Genomic DNA, 12,382 nt, shown 5'->3' on the forward strand with positions numbered 1-12,382 from the left:
AGATTTGGGGATTGCTGCCCCCACAAACATTGAGGGAGACATTTAGCACTGTGGCTGGAGAGTTCCTCTCTTACCCTCAGGTCAATGGCCTTTTCTAAAACAAAACAGTCCATGAGGAAACTGTTTTTCCAAACAGATTCTATTAGCAGTTTAGGGTCACCCTTCCCACACATGCAACATCAGGCTATTCTCTTCTTTGGCATCGAGTTCTATCCCAAAAGGCTCTATCCCACACAGTTATATCAGATAGGAAAAGTGTGTTTGGAAGTAAAGGGTCATAAAGCATGACTCCTGGAAACATGTTTTAAGCCATGCAGAATGGTTTTCCAAAATCTTAAAAAAGGTGCAGAGAAAGACTATTAGCTGGATGAGCTGAGGAATGGAAAACGTACCTTATGAAAGGAGACTCAAAGAGTTTGGCTTGTTTAGCCTAACCAAAAGAAGGCTGAGGGGAGATAGGATTGCTGTCAATGAATACATCAGAGGGATTAATACCAGGGAGGGAGAAGAGTTATTTAATTAAGTACCAATGTGGACACAAGAACAAATGGATATAAACTAGCCAGCAATAAATTTAGGCTTGAAATTAGATGAAGGTTTCTAACTATCAGAAGAGCGAAGTTCTGTAACAGCCTTCCAACAGGGGGTGGGAGAGAGAACCTAACAGGCTTTAAGACTGAGTTTGATAAGTTTATGGAGGGGGTGGTATGATGAGACTGCCTACAACAGCATGTAGGTTATCTGCGACCGCTAGCAGCAAATATCACCAATGACTGGTGATGGGACAGTAGATGAGGAGGGTTCCCAGTTACTACAGAGATTTTTTTCCCAAGTGTCTGGCTGGTGGGTCTTGCCCACATGCTCAGGGTCTAACTGATTGCCATATTTGGAATGAGGAAGGAATTTCCCCCCGGATCAGATTGGCAGAGACCATGGGGTTTTTTCACCTTCCTCTGCAGTATGGGGTACGGGTCACTTGCAGGTTTAAACTAGCATAAATGGTAGATTCTCTGTAACTTGAAGTCTTTAAACCATGATTTGAGGACTTCAATAACTTAGCCAGAGATTAAGGGTCTATTACAGGAGTGTGTGGGTGAGGTTCTGTGGCCTGCAATGTGCAGGCGGGTCAGAGTAGATGATCATGATGGTCCCGTCTAACCTTAAAGTCTATGAGTCTAAAACATATTAAACTCATTCATAGTGGCAGAAAAATGTGATTAACAAACTAATTTTAAATTTTAATACATTCATTTTTGTAGATGAAACCACTGAGGGAAAGTTGGAACAGGTCTAAGCTGAAGCATTTTGAATGAAAGAAGATTGCAATTGTATCCCTCTAAAACACACACACAAACACACATACACAATATGACTAGAGGGAGAAACTTTATAATTATATTTTTTTACATTTATATAGCACCTTTCATTCCCATAGGATCTGAAACACTTCATTAACTATATGCAAACAGCTTCCCCCCTGTAATGCAGCTGTTTACTGCATCATTCTTTGAAAGTCTAGTTTGTAGTTAACACATTTCTTTCAATAACAAAATACTCCGCTGCTTCTGTATACATGCACATAGAGAAAAAGACAGATTAAAACTATAGTTTGTCAGATAGACAACAATTTAAGTGGATGTGACTTTCAAAATAGTGATGCATTCTTATAAAATGGACAACGTGTACAAATCTCCTCTACTTCCCCTCCCCATTCATTCCTTAGAGCTTATCCTTATCACAAGCTTGGTACATTAACTAACTTCTCCTGCCATACAATTTTCAAAACTGATCCTACCCCCATTTTGGATTAATACTTTGATGGTGAAAGCATAAATATGTATGCAGTGTCATTGTAGCCATGCTGCTCCCAGGATAGCAGAGACACAAGGGGGGAAGAGGTGAGGTAAGATCTTTTATTGGGTCAACTTCTGTTGGTGAGAGAGACAAGCTTTTGCGCTCTGTGTAAGCTTGAAAACTTCTCACCAACAGCAGTTAGCCCAATAAAAGATATTGCCTAATCCACCTTGTCTCTCTAAAGCATAAGAGCACATTCATCCAAGGCAGCTAAGAGGCACTGCAACTGTAGTGTGAAAGATGCCAGTGTCATTGGTTGCGGTTTGCCATAGAAATTTTCTTTGTAAATTTCCATGCAGGGGGGTCAGATGCATTTCTATGTTCTTATCTGTCTCTATATAGATAAATTACTAATTTTACCGGTTCCAATGCATTCAACAACTTCATGCAATGACCATTCCCCCCCCCTCCTCCTCCGCCACCTCCCCAACAGGAAATAAGAGGTTTCTACAGACAGACCTTATGCAAGAACTTTAATTTTAGTTAACTGGGAGATTTCTATTTCACTTAAGAAATGTAAAATTTAAAGAAAAAAAAGTGTGTCCTTTTCTGAGATTTTTTTTGAGCCATAGGTCCCTCTGCTGTTGCCCTGTCTCCCTAATAAGTATCTTTTAAAGAAGAGTGTCAAACATTTCAAATGCTATTGTCTTTTTTGGGGAAGCAAACAAAAAGTTCTATTTTAACTTCAGTTTAGTCCCCATTTTCACAATTGGTCACTTATATTTAGTTGCCTGTGATAGGCATCTTTTGTCTTTATCAATTACACTTTTGCACGTCAGAGATGTAATGGTGCAGGTGTAAGGTACAGTAGAAAATTATAGAGAAGATCAGATCAAATTCAAAGCTATGACTTCCAATACTTGAAATCCCAGGGATTCTCAGGTTAATCGTAAAATAAAGTGCTTCCCAGTAGCAGGATTTCTAAATATTATTTGCTTGCCATTGCAAGTTGCCTTTAAAATGGATGGTCTGACAAGGTATGTTGAAAAATAAAAGATTCCTAATATTAAACAATAAAGATAATTGCCATTTTAATTTGCTGCTTCTAGGATTTTGTCGAGTGCTAGGACAGTCTGACAATATTTCCTCCACATTGAATCCTTTCCCACTGTGACACTACACTAGTACATTGACAAAACACTATTTTGTAGCAAACGTTAAATGTGCAACTGGAGCTCCTATAATTCTGTGATGTTTTTGACCTCTTCAGTGGGGACTATCATTATCTGCCACTGAGTGCAGAGGAATGGCTTCTGGACTTCCTGGAAGATCTCTTCTAGCCCACATTTTTCTGCTTCACATACCACAGTGGTATTTTACTATTTTAAGTCATTCAAGTAATATATTTATTTTACCACAACATTTATTACTTTCTTCACAACTATTAGTTTCTAAGACTAGGAAGAACTTTAGACACTTGCTGATCCTCAACAGTTAAGCCACCATCTCTTTATTTCTTCACCTCCTTCTGAAAGGTTAGCCATACCTTGAGCTACAGGCAGACATTTAGGAACATTAATCCTAAATAATTAAAGGTGTGGATTAGTTAAACTGCATTAAACCCCTGTGTAGACACTCATTCAGAATTAAAGTGGCCTTAATTCAGTTTAGCTTAATTTGCTTTCCTGAGTATCCCCAACTAGACAAGCCCTGAGAGACTTAAGCTCAAGCATGGGGAAAGGATGACTGATCTTTCAGAAGGAGCAAGAAGGTTAAGATATAGAGAAGAATTGGTGACTCAACAACTTGCTCTCAACAGCAGGTTGTTATACTTATCTCTTTTCCTATAAGAGTTCATGGAGCATAGGAAAAAAAGAGATGCTATACTTAATTGACTTTCTTTAAAACAGTATGTTGCCTTGGATAAATGCCATACTTGCATCACACAGGAAGTATTAATGGGAAAATATGCTATGAGCAACAAAACTAGTCTGTTGATGAATGATAATTTCGTGGAAAAGGAGAAAAGCGGTGGTATAAAGTGAAAAGAAAAAGGACCACAGTAGATGAGAGAAAGGAAACAAATATTTCTGTTCCAGGTACAAATGATTGAAAACAAAACACTGAAAAGAAAGACAACTTTGGGTCAGATCTCAGCAGGTATAAATTTCTGTAGCTCCAGTGAAATCAAGTTGAAGAACTGATGCATTGTATATTACTGCACTCAAACATGAAGAGTGGCTACTGTAGGAAAGAAGTTGGTGCTCACCAGAACAACTGAGTGGTTATGGTGCTGGACACTTCTGGTCGGCCTTCACTAGTTAATTGCTGTAAGAAAGAAGTTGCACTTCCTTGATTCAGGGCTGCCCAATTAGGGTTGCACAGCAGCAGCCTTAGTTTAGGGCAGTAGAGGGCTGGGCATAGAGAAGCTCAGCTCTGCCACACCCCACTGCCACAGAGTCCCGAACATTCCCCTCCTTTCTTTTTGCCTGGGGTGGTAGCAGCTGGCATGGGAAGCGAAGAGCCACTTCTGTCAGTTATATACACAAGTAAAGATTTTCCTGCACAGGGAGAAATCTCAACTGGCCTTTTCAAAGTAGCTGTAGCAGACCAGAGAGTTGGCCTGAGGTCTTCTTAATGACATTTCCTTCATAGACTTATCTTCAAAGGGATGTACCATGTGTTTTATCATCATCTTTCAAAATGAACAGAACCTCTTAGATGGCATCTTTACTTCCAGTTTATTAGTTTCCATGTAGTACATAAGCAAGAAAGAATTCAAACTTCCTTTTTCTCCCCATTAGCTCCTGCTGTTCTGCCCTCTCATTCATATACTTGTAGTTTGGGATGGCTGTTATTAAATCAGTTGGACATGTGTCCTATTATTCTGATGTCTATTTTTTGCAGCATGCAAACTACAATTATATCTAAATACAAAGCAATGAAAACAAAATATATTTTATTAGTATTAATAGTAAAGTACTGAGGTGCTTGTTTTGTCTTCTGGTAAGATCACAGCAACAGAAAATCTGTTTGATATGCCACTATCTTCTGTTTTGTTTCTTAATTGTAAGGAGTTTGTTTTTGATCAAGACAATTAATTATGAATATAGCTGAATTTTTTAACAGAGATAAAGCTTAGAAAAGCTACAAAAGCTTGTAGAATATACAGTATTGTGTATATATCTACAATGTATGAAAAGCAATACCTTTGTAATGGAAACTTGAAAAGAAAAGAAAAATCATAAAAAGATTTGAGTATAGCATATATCATATGCATGTGCAATAATCAGCATAAAATATAGTGGGTTAATATACATAATTTCAATGTATTGGTCATTATAAAAATCTATGAAGAGAAACAGGTCCAAGACATTGGAATGTAATGTCTCCTTTTGTGGAATGAAAGCACTGACAGAGTAGAGATCCTCAAAAACACCAAAAGAGAGATTGAGAAATCAAAACATGTAGTCATTAAATGGAAATGGTATTACCTGAGGATTTTCTTTCTGGGACTAACCTCTGTTCCAGCCCACACTATTTGGTTTGTTTGTACAGGACTCCTGGGCTTGGCCATACCCTTACACCCACCTGCTAGAAGAGTCTCTCCAATGCTGTAACCAAAGCTGAATTAAAACATTTCTTTTAGAAATTAAAACATTTTTAGTAGAGCAATCTAAAGTTCTATCTATTTGGAAAGTAGCAAGCAGCAGCAACAGCAAGAAAGAGCAGTAGAGATGGAGAAATAAGACAGGTACAAGAGAAGAAATGTTTCCCTTTCTGTTGGAATCGTAAGCAATAGATAATTTTAGAGACACATGCTTGGAGCACGTTCATGCTGAAGGAATTTTTAGCAAAGGACTGCAGGTTGAGTCTGTGATATTTGACAAAGATAGGGATGAAATACCAAGTAGAAGCCTCATAGGAGTTCTGCAATGGTGCTGAACAGAGAACATGATCCTTTAGAAAATTCCCACAGGAGTAGAGAAAGTTGGAAAGCATTGTGGGACCATGGAGGAAAAAGGGGTAGACTGACTCATTTTACCACATAATTTAACATTTAAAAGCTGTGAAGTAAAGATAGGAATGCAGTAACCAGCAGCAGGGGTGAAACATCCACTGAAGAAAAAAGAAAAAGTCAGACACATTCATAAATATGCAGCATGTTTTTCTGAGCCCTTTCCTTCTGAAGATGAAGCCCACCTTTCCCCCTCCCCACTCTAACATTTGCTGATGACCTCCCCCACCACCATCTATGCTGATAAATCCTCTATATTCATATTATGCCATTCCACATTGAGAAGTTCTTTTTTCAGTAAGTTATAATGGTATCATACTTGGCTTCTCTCTGGCTCATCCCAGATTTCCAGGCAAACAGCCTAACTATGCTTTCTGAGGATTGTAGGGTTTTGGTGTTATCAATGGGTTGCTATCACCTCACATAGAAAGTGTGTCTTGTGTTTCGGATTTAAAGGCAAGTTTTATGCTACATTGCTACACTTTTCAGCATGTCACGTATGGGAGCATAAAAATCTTGATTAAAAGCTTGTTGAAATCATTGTAAAGACTCCTATTGACTTTAATGAGCTTTTGATCAAGCTCAAAGAGGAAATTTTAGCTCTATTTTTTTCTGGTAATTGAAATCTACATACTTAAAATAGTTTTAAAATAATGACTTCAATATACTGAATGCATGTGATATATATCTACTGAACTTCCATTAGACAAAAAGTCTGAAAGATCTGAAAGAGTTCTTGTGTTACTTTACTTTGTTTTTAATTTTGTCCTATCTGAGCAGTCAAGAAGGGACTGGTTTCCAGAAGTACGCTGTGACGTTGCACTTTATATGATTTTATAAATATATGCTAATGAGTGAATATAATGTAACTGGAATATGCTTTATGCAAAAGGTCTCTTGTAAGGTATCATTACAAAGCTTATAATCTACTGAGTGTGGTCATCCTACTTGTATAAATGTATCAATTTTGTATCTGAAACTAGAAATATAAAATATAACTCTGAGAGCCTATTGTCATTATGCAAAGTGTGGGCCATTAATGGTTGCTTGGAATCTTAATGGCTCCCATCAACCAGGACAATTGACTGTGGGTGACTCTGTTTGCAGGCAAGCCTTCCTGTGAGTCAGGCGGGGAGGAATAAAGGCTTGGGGTCTTACAGTGACATGTAATCATGTCACCTGAACTAAAATCCATCTTTAACCTAGTGCTTTTCCATTGAGAAGTGGGGGGTGGGAACCCAGAGGGACAAAGAATTCCCACCTTATGCAAAAGATATATAAATGTGTGAAACAGAACAAAGGGGAGAGCCATCATGAGGACTCCCCTTGCTACCACCTGAGCTGGAACAAGAGCTGTACCAGGGGAAACAATTGTGCCCAGGCCTGGCAGCTGTCCAGACTGAGGAAAAAACTTACTGAAGCATCTCTAAGGCCTTGGCTACAATTGCAGCTGTACAGCGCTGTGAGGTAAACCTGTCTTTGTACAGCTGAGGAGGGAAAGCGCTGCAGTCTGTCCACACTGACAGCTGGCGTGGTCACACTTGCAACATTTGCAGCTGTGCTGGGAGCGGTGCATTATGGGCAGCTATCCCAGCATTCATGTGTCTGCAACGTGCTTTTCAAAATGGGGGTGGGGTGGGGTGGAGTGTGAGAGGGAGTGTGGGGAGAGAGAGTGCTTTTTGGAGCATGTCAGCTCTCTATTTTGCAAGTTCCGAACTCCCAGCCCCCTGCTCATTCATTCACTCACTCAAAGCAAACAGCAAACTGTTTGCTTTTTCTCTGTGGTACGAGCTTTGAAACCGGCACTTCCGCATTCCTGCAGCTGGTCACAACAATGGAGAGGATTGGCCACTTGACAAGGTGATCAGTACAGCGCTGCCGGTTGATTCCTGGTACACTCTCACAAGGAAGAGTCGTAGCCACTCCGCTGTATCTCTTATGCTTCTCGAGGAGGTGGAGTACCTGCAGCGGTGTACCTAGGGAGATACAGTGCTGCAAGTGCCCTGCTAGTGTGGACGGGGAGTGAGTTACAGCGCTGGGGGAGGCTTTACAGCGCTGTAACTTGCAAGTGTAGCCAAGGCCTAAGGGTGAGATTATCTGTATTCAGTTTGATTAGACATAGATTTGCGTGTTTTATTTTATTTTGCTTGGTGACTTACTTTGTTCTGTCTGTTACACTTCTGTTAGCTGCTTTCAGGTGAGCCTACAGCTGTTAGGGGACATGATTCAGACCTGGGTCTGGGTTTGCAGCAGGCTAGCGAGTCTGGCTCAAACCAGGCAGGGCACTGAAGTCCTAAGCTGATAGGGCAGAAAAGCAGGGGCAGAAGTAGTCTTGGCACATCAGGTGGCAGCTCCCAAGGAGGGTTCTGTGATCCGAACAATCACATATGCCATATAATTGGTGGGAGAGAAGTGAGGGGACATGGACACAGGATAATCTTTCAAAGTCTATTTTTATTTACAAAATGTAGATAGTTCATTGAATAAAGATGGATAAAGAGCAAAGCTAGCTCCACTTTCATAACTCTAGGCAGGGCTGGCCCACAACATTTTGGCACCTGAGGTGGGGAGCTCAAATGATGCTTCCATAGCCCCTCGCTTGGGCCAACACTTTGAAAGGTATCAATTCTGCCTTCTTCCTGTTCTACTCCTCTCATGGTACTGCTCTGCTACCTGCCCCAATAAAGGAGAACTAACAACTTAAAATGCCTTGTTCAAAAATTTTAAGTAACACTTAACTTTCAAACGCCTGAACAGCAAATGTAACTTTTTCTTGTCTGTATAGTAAACACTGGCATTTTTATCTGTTTGAATAATTAAAGTGGTGCTTTCCGTGCCTTCTTGGTTGCAAAGATTTGAACTGCTTCCTGACGGTCCACAGTCTGGGCCAGCTCATGCTCTACTGAGATGGTTGCAAGGCCGACCAGCCTCTTCTGTGTCATTGTGGAGCGTAGATGTGTTTTTATTAACTTCAGCTTGGAGAAGCTGCGTTCTCCACTGGCAACTGTTACAGGAAGTGTTAGAAGTATGCGCAAAGCAACAAAAGCATTTGGGAAGAGGGTGGTCATCTTATTTGTGCATATATATTCCAGAACAGCCTTTGAAGTTGATCCTGCTGAAATGTATCTTGAAAGGGCTTTCGGTTCATCACCTAAATCACTCGCATCAATAGCGTGCATGTCATCATGTGCCAACACTGTCTCTCTAGTGCCCTGCATTGCTGGTGTAGATCTTCTTCAGGTATAGTGAGGAGTTTTGGAATACCATACAACATCCCAAATATACTGCTGTGTTCCTTGAGCTGCATGAAACGTTCTTCAACTGACTGTACTGCACAATCTAGCACCTGGTTAAAGAATTCAACTTTCAATTGTTGTTTGGGGTCTTTTATGGCATTATCCCGTGCCCTGTAATCAAAATATCATCTTCTTCGGTGACTCTTGTATTCTTGAATGGGTGGGAAAATAGCTTCAGTATGAAGTTCCTCTGCCAACTTCTGTGCACTCTTCAGAACGTTTTGAAATCCCTCATTTGACCGGTAAGACTGTAGGTATGACTTTGCTTTGTCCAGTTGTTCCATTGCTTCAGATATATCAAGGTCAACACCTTGGAGTCTCTTGCTTTCAACATTTATTTCAAACAGTATGTCATGCCACAACACTAAGCCACACAGAAATTTGAAGTTATGTATGTTTCTGGTGATTCCATTTCCTTCTGCCACTGTTCTCCCACGAACAGTTCCTGTCATAGCATTATCCTCCATAATGGTAACTATGGCATCATCTATCTCCCCAATTTGGTGTTTGATAGGCTTTATTGCCTCCACTTGACTTTCCCATTACGTGGCACTCAGTGGTTTCAGTGTCAGAGAGGATGTTCCCAGATGTTGCTTCAAAATCTGCCATCAATGAATTGATGCAGAGAAAAATACATAGATGTTTTGAATTATATTAAAAAATTCAGCAGCCTCACTAGAAGCTGATGCTGCATCACTGACCACCAAGTTCAATGAATGAGAACTGCATGGGACAAAAAAAGCTCGAGGGTTTAACTCTCGGATCCATGTCTGCACTCCTCTGTTCTTTCCTCTCGTGTTGGCACCATTATCGTAGCCCTGACCTCTCATGTCAGCTATCACAAGTCCCGTATCTTTCAGCTTTTTAAGAAGCACATTTGTCATACCAGCTCCTGTAGTATCATCAATGTCAATAAATTCTAGAAAATGCTCTCTAACAGTCACCATTGCAGGGACATTTTCACTAGGTTCTGTTGCTGTTACAAAAAAAACCCATTAAAGTCATTTGTTCCGGATGGCTGATGTCAGGTGTGCAGTTCAGAATAACAGAGTAATATCTTGCTGACTTCAGATCTGCCACAATTTTCTGTTTAACTTTTGTTGCCAGTAACTGTATGATCTCATTTTGAATTGCTTTTCCAAGATAGTGGTATGTATGCATTTCTTGGGTGGTGACTCTTCTTAGATGCTCCTGGAGTACAGCATCAAACTCAGCCATGAGCTCCACAATTTTAAGGAAGATTCCATTGTTTGGCACATACAGCTGATCTGAAGTGCCACGCAGTGCTAGGTTTTGGGTAGCAAGCATTCTCACAATGGCAATGAGCCTTTTCAGAACATTTTGCCAGTAAAGAGACTCTGATGCAATCTTCTCTTGATGCTGATCATCTATGGTGACCTTTAACCTTAGTCTCATCTCAAGCTCTTTCCACCTATGGAATGCTCTCTGGTGATTTGCTGCCTTCTCATGGCATGCCAGATTTCTAGCCAGATTTTTCCAGTCCTTTGTTCCTGTAGAACCCAACGTGGCTGGAACATTAGACTGGAAGAGTTTGCAACAAAAACAGTATGCAGCATTCTGGGTTTTTGAGTACATAAGCCATGGTCTCTCCACTTTGTCACCACTGGGAATTTCACGCCAGTAATGTGTTGGATGGAAACTTCTATTTTCATTGTCTTTGGGGAACATGAAATTTTTCACTTGCTGTGGCCCATGCAATACAAGGAAGTCCCTCAGGCTCAAGTGGGTCCACAGTCCTGGATCATCTAGACTTAAGGAACTAAACTCAGCAGCAGCTGTTTCTTGTGCTTCCACCACACTCTTCTCTGATCTACACTTTTCTTCAGGAATGTGCATGGTTACATCCATTTGAGATGGAGATATGGATGCTGCAGTAGCTGCCAGGTCACCTGCACTCTGACTAACTGGAAGATCAGGCATCTCCTCACCACTCACATCCTCACTGGGGCCGGAAGGCTCAGCGTGAACATTTGTGTCTATGTATCTCAGGAAAGTTCCTTCCTGCTTAGATAGAAAAACTTCCTTTGTTTTCTTTCTTTTTCTGAATGCTGCCCCAGAGGGGCATTTTCTTCTTTCACTCATGACTGCCGTTCTGTGCCAGCTATAGTGGCTCTCAACACTCAATTGAAGGGGACAAATAAGCAGGCTGGTAGCAAGGCCTGAGTGAGGGAAAATATCAGCGTCTTAAGGGTCTAACTGGCTCCTACTACTTCAGTTGACTGCCTGTTCTCCTCAAGTGGGTTCAGGGAAGCAGCAGGAAACAGAAAACTCCCTAGAAGCTGGTGTTAATCAGTCCAGGCTCCTGGGGGTGCTAGAGAGGTACATAAGAGGCTCCTCCTCCTCTCTCTCCCTGCAGCTCTGCTGCTTTCTGTTATTCCCTCTCACCTTTTCTCCTGCCTGCCTGCTATGTCTCTTGTGCCCTCCTTCCTCCAGCACAGCACTCCACCATCTCTGTGCATCTAGAGCAGAGAGAATACATATGCGCCAGCAGCAGATCTAATTTTCTACACTCTGGGTCCTAGTAGCGCCCCCCCCCACAGTCTGGCACCTGAGGCAGCCGCCTCAGTTCGCCTCATGGTAAGGCCAGCCCTGACTCTAGCAAAAAAACAGCTACGTTTGAACTTCAGCCAGTTCTCAAGGCTATTATGATGCAAATCCTGTCTAACTCCACCCCAAAAAACACATTAAATTCCCTTTATAAGAACTTGTGTTTGGCTTGTCATTCAAAAATACTCTGGGCTCTGAGTCACAGTGTCTGTATTTCTTCTTTAAAAACAACTATTTTTTATTTATCACATTCAAAAAGGGCTCCTGCTTTTGAAACAATACGGAAGTCAATGAGTTAATTGTCTAATATTTCACTTAAGTAGCAAGTCATTAAACCCAATTGATGTAAGATTGGGCGTACCTTGAATATGTCCTGTTTCATGCATTTTGTTATATTCTTGTATTTATCACTCAATCAAATAAAACGTGGGTCTTATACAGTACATATCTATAGATCTTTATAAAAGGCAAGTTGGGATAAAGGTAGATGGTGAAACTGGGGCAGAGAGCAGTGAAATAAGGTCACCCAGTGTCAGAGACTAGAACCCACCCAGGCCCCCAAAGCTCAGGCTAGTACCCTGTTCATTAGGCCATGCTACCTCTGACCAAGGTTGTTACAATAATATGGGTTGAAGAAAACAGCACAGTTTGATGATGAATTCCTGAAGAAATAAACTTCCAACTCTTATCCAAGGCTTTACATAAT

This window comes from Chrysemys picta, chromosome 8, assembly GCF_011386835.1.
Source record: "Chrysemys picta bellii isolate R12L10 chromosome 8, ASM1138683v2, whole genome shotgun sequence".
NCBI classification, from domain to species: Eukaryota; Metazoa; Chordata; order Testudines; family Emydidae; genus Chrysemys; species Chrysemys picta.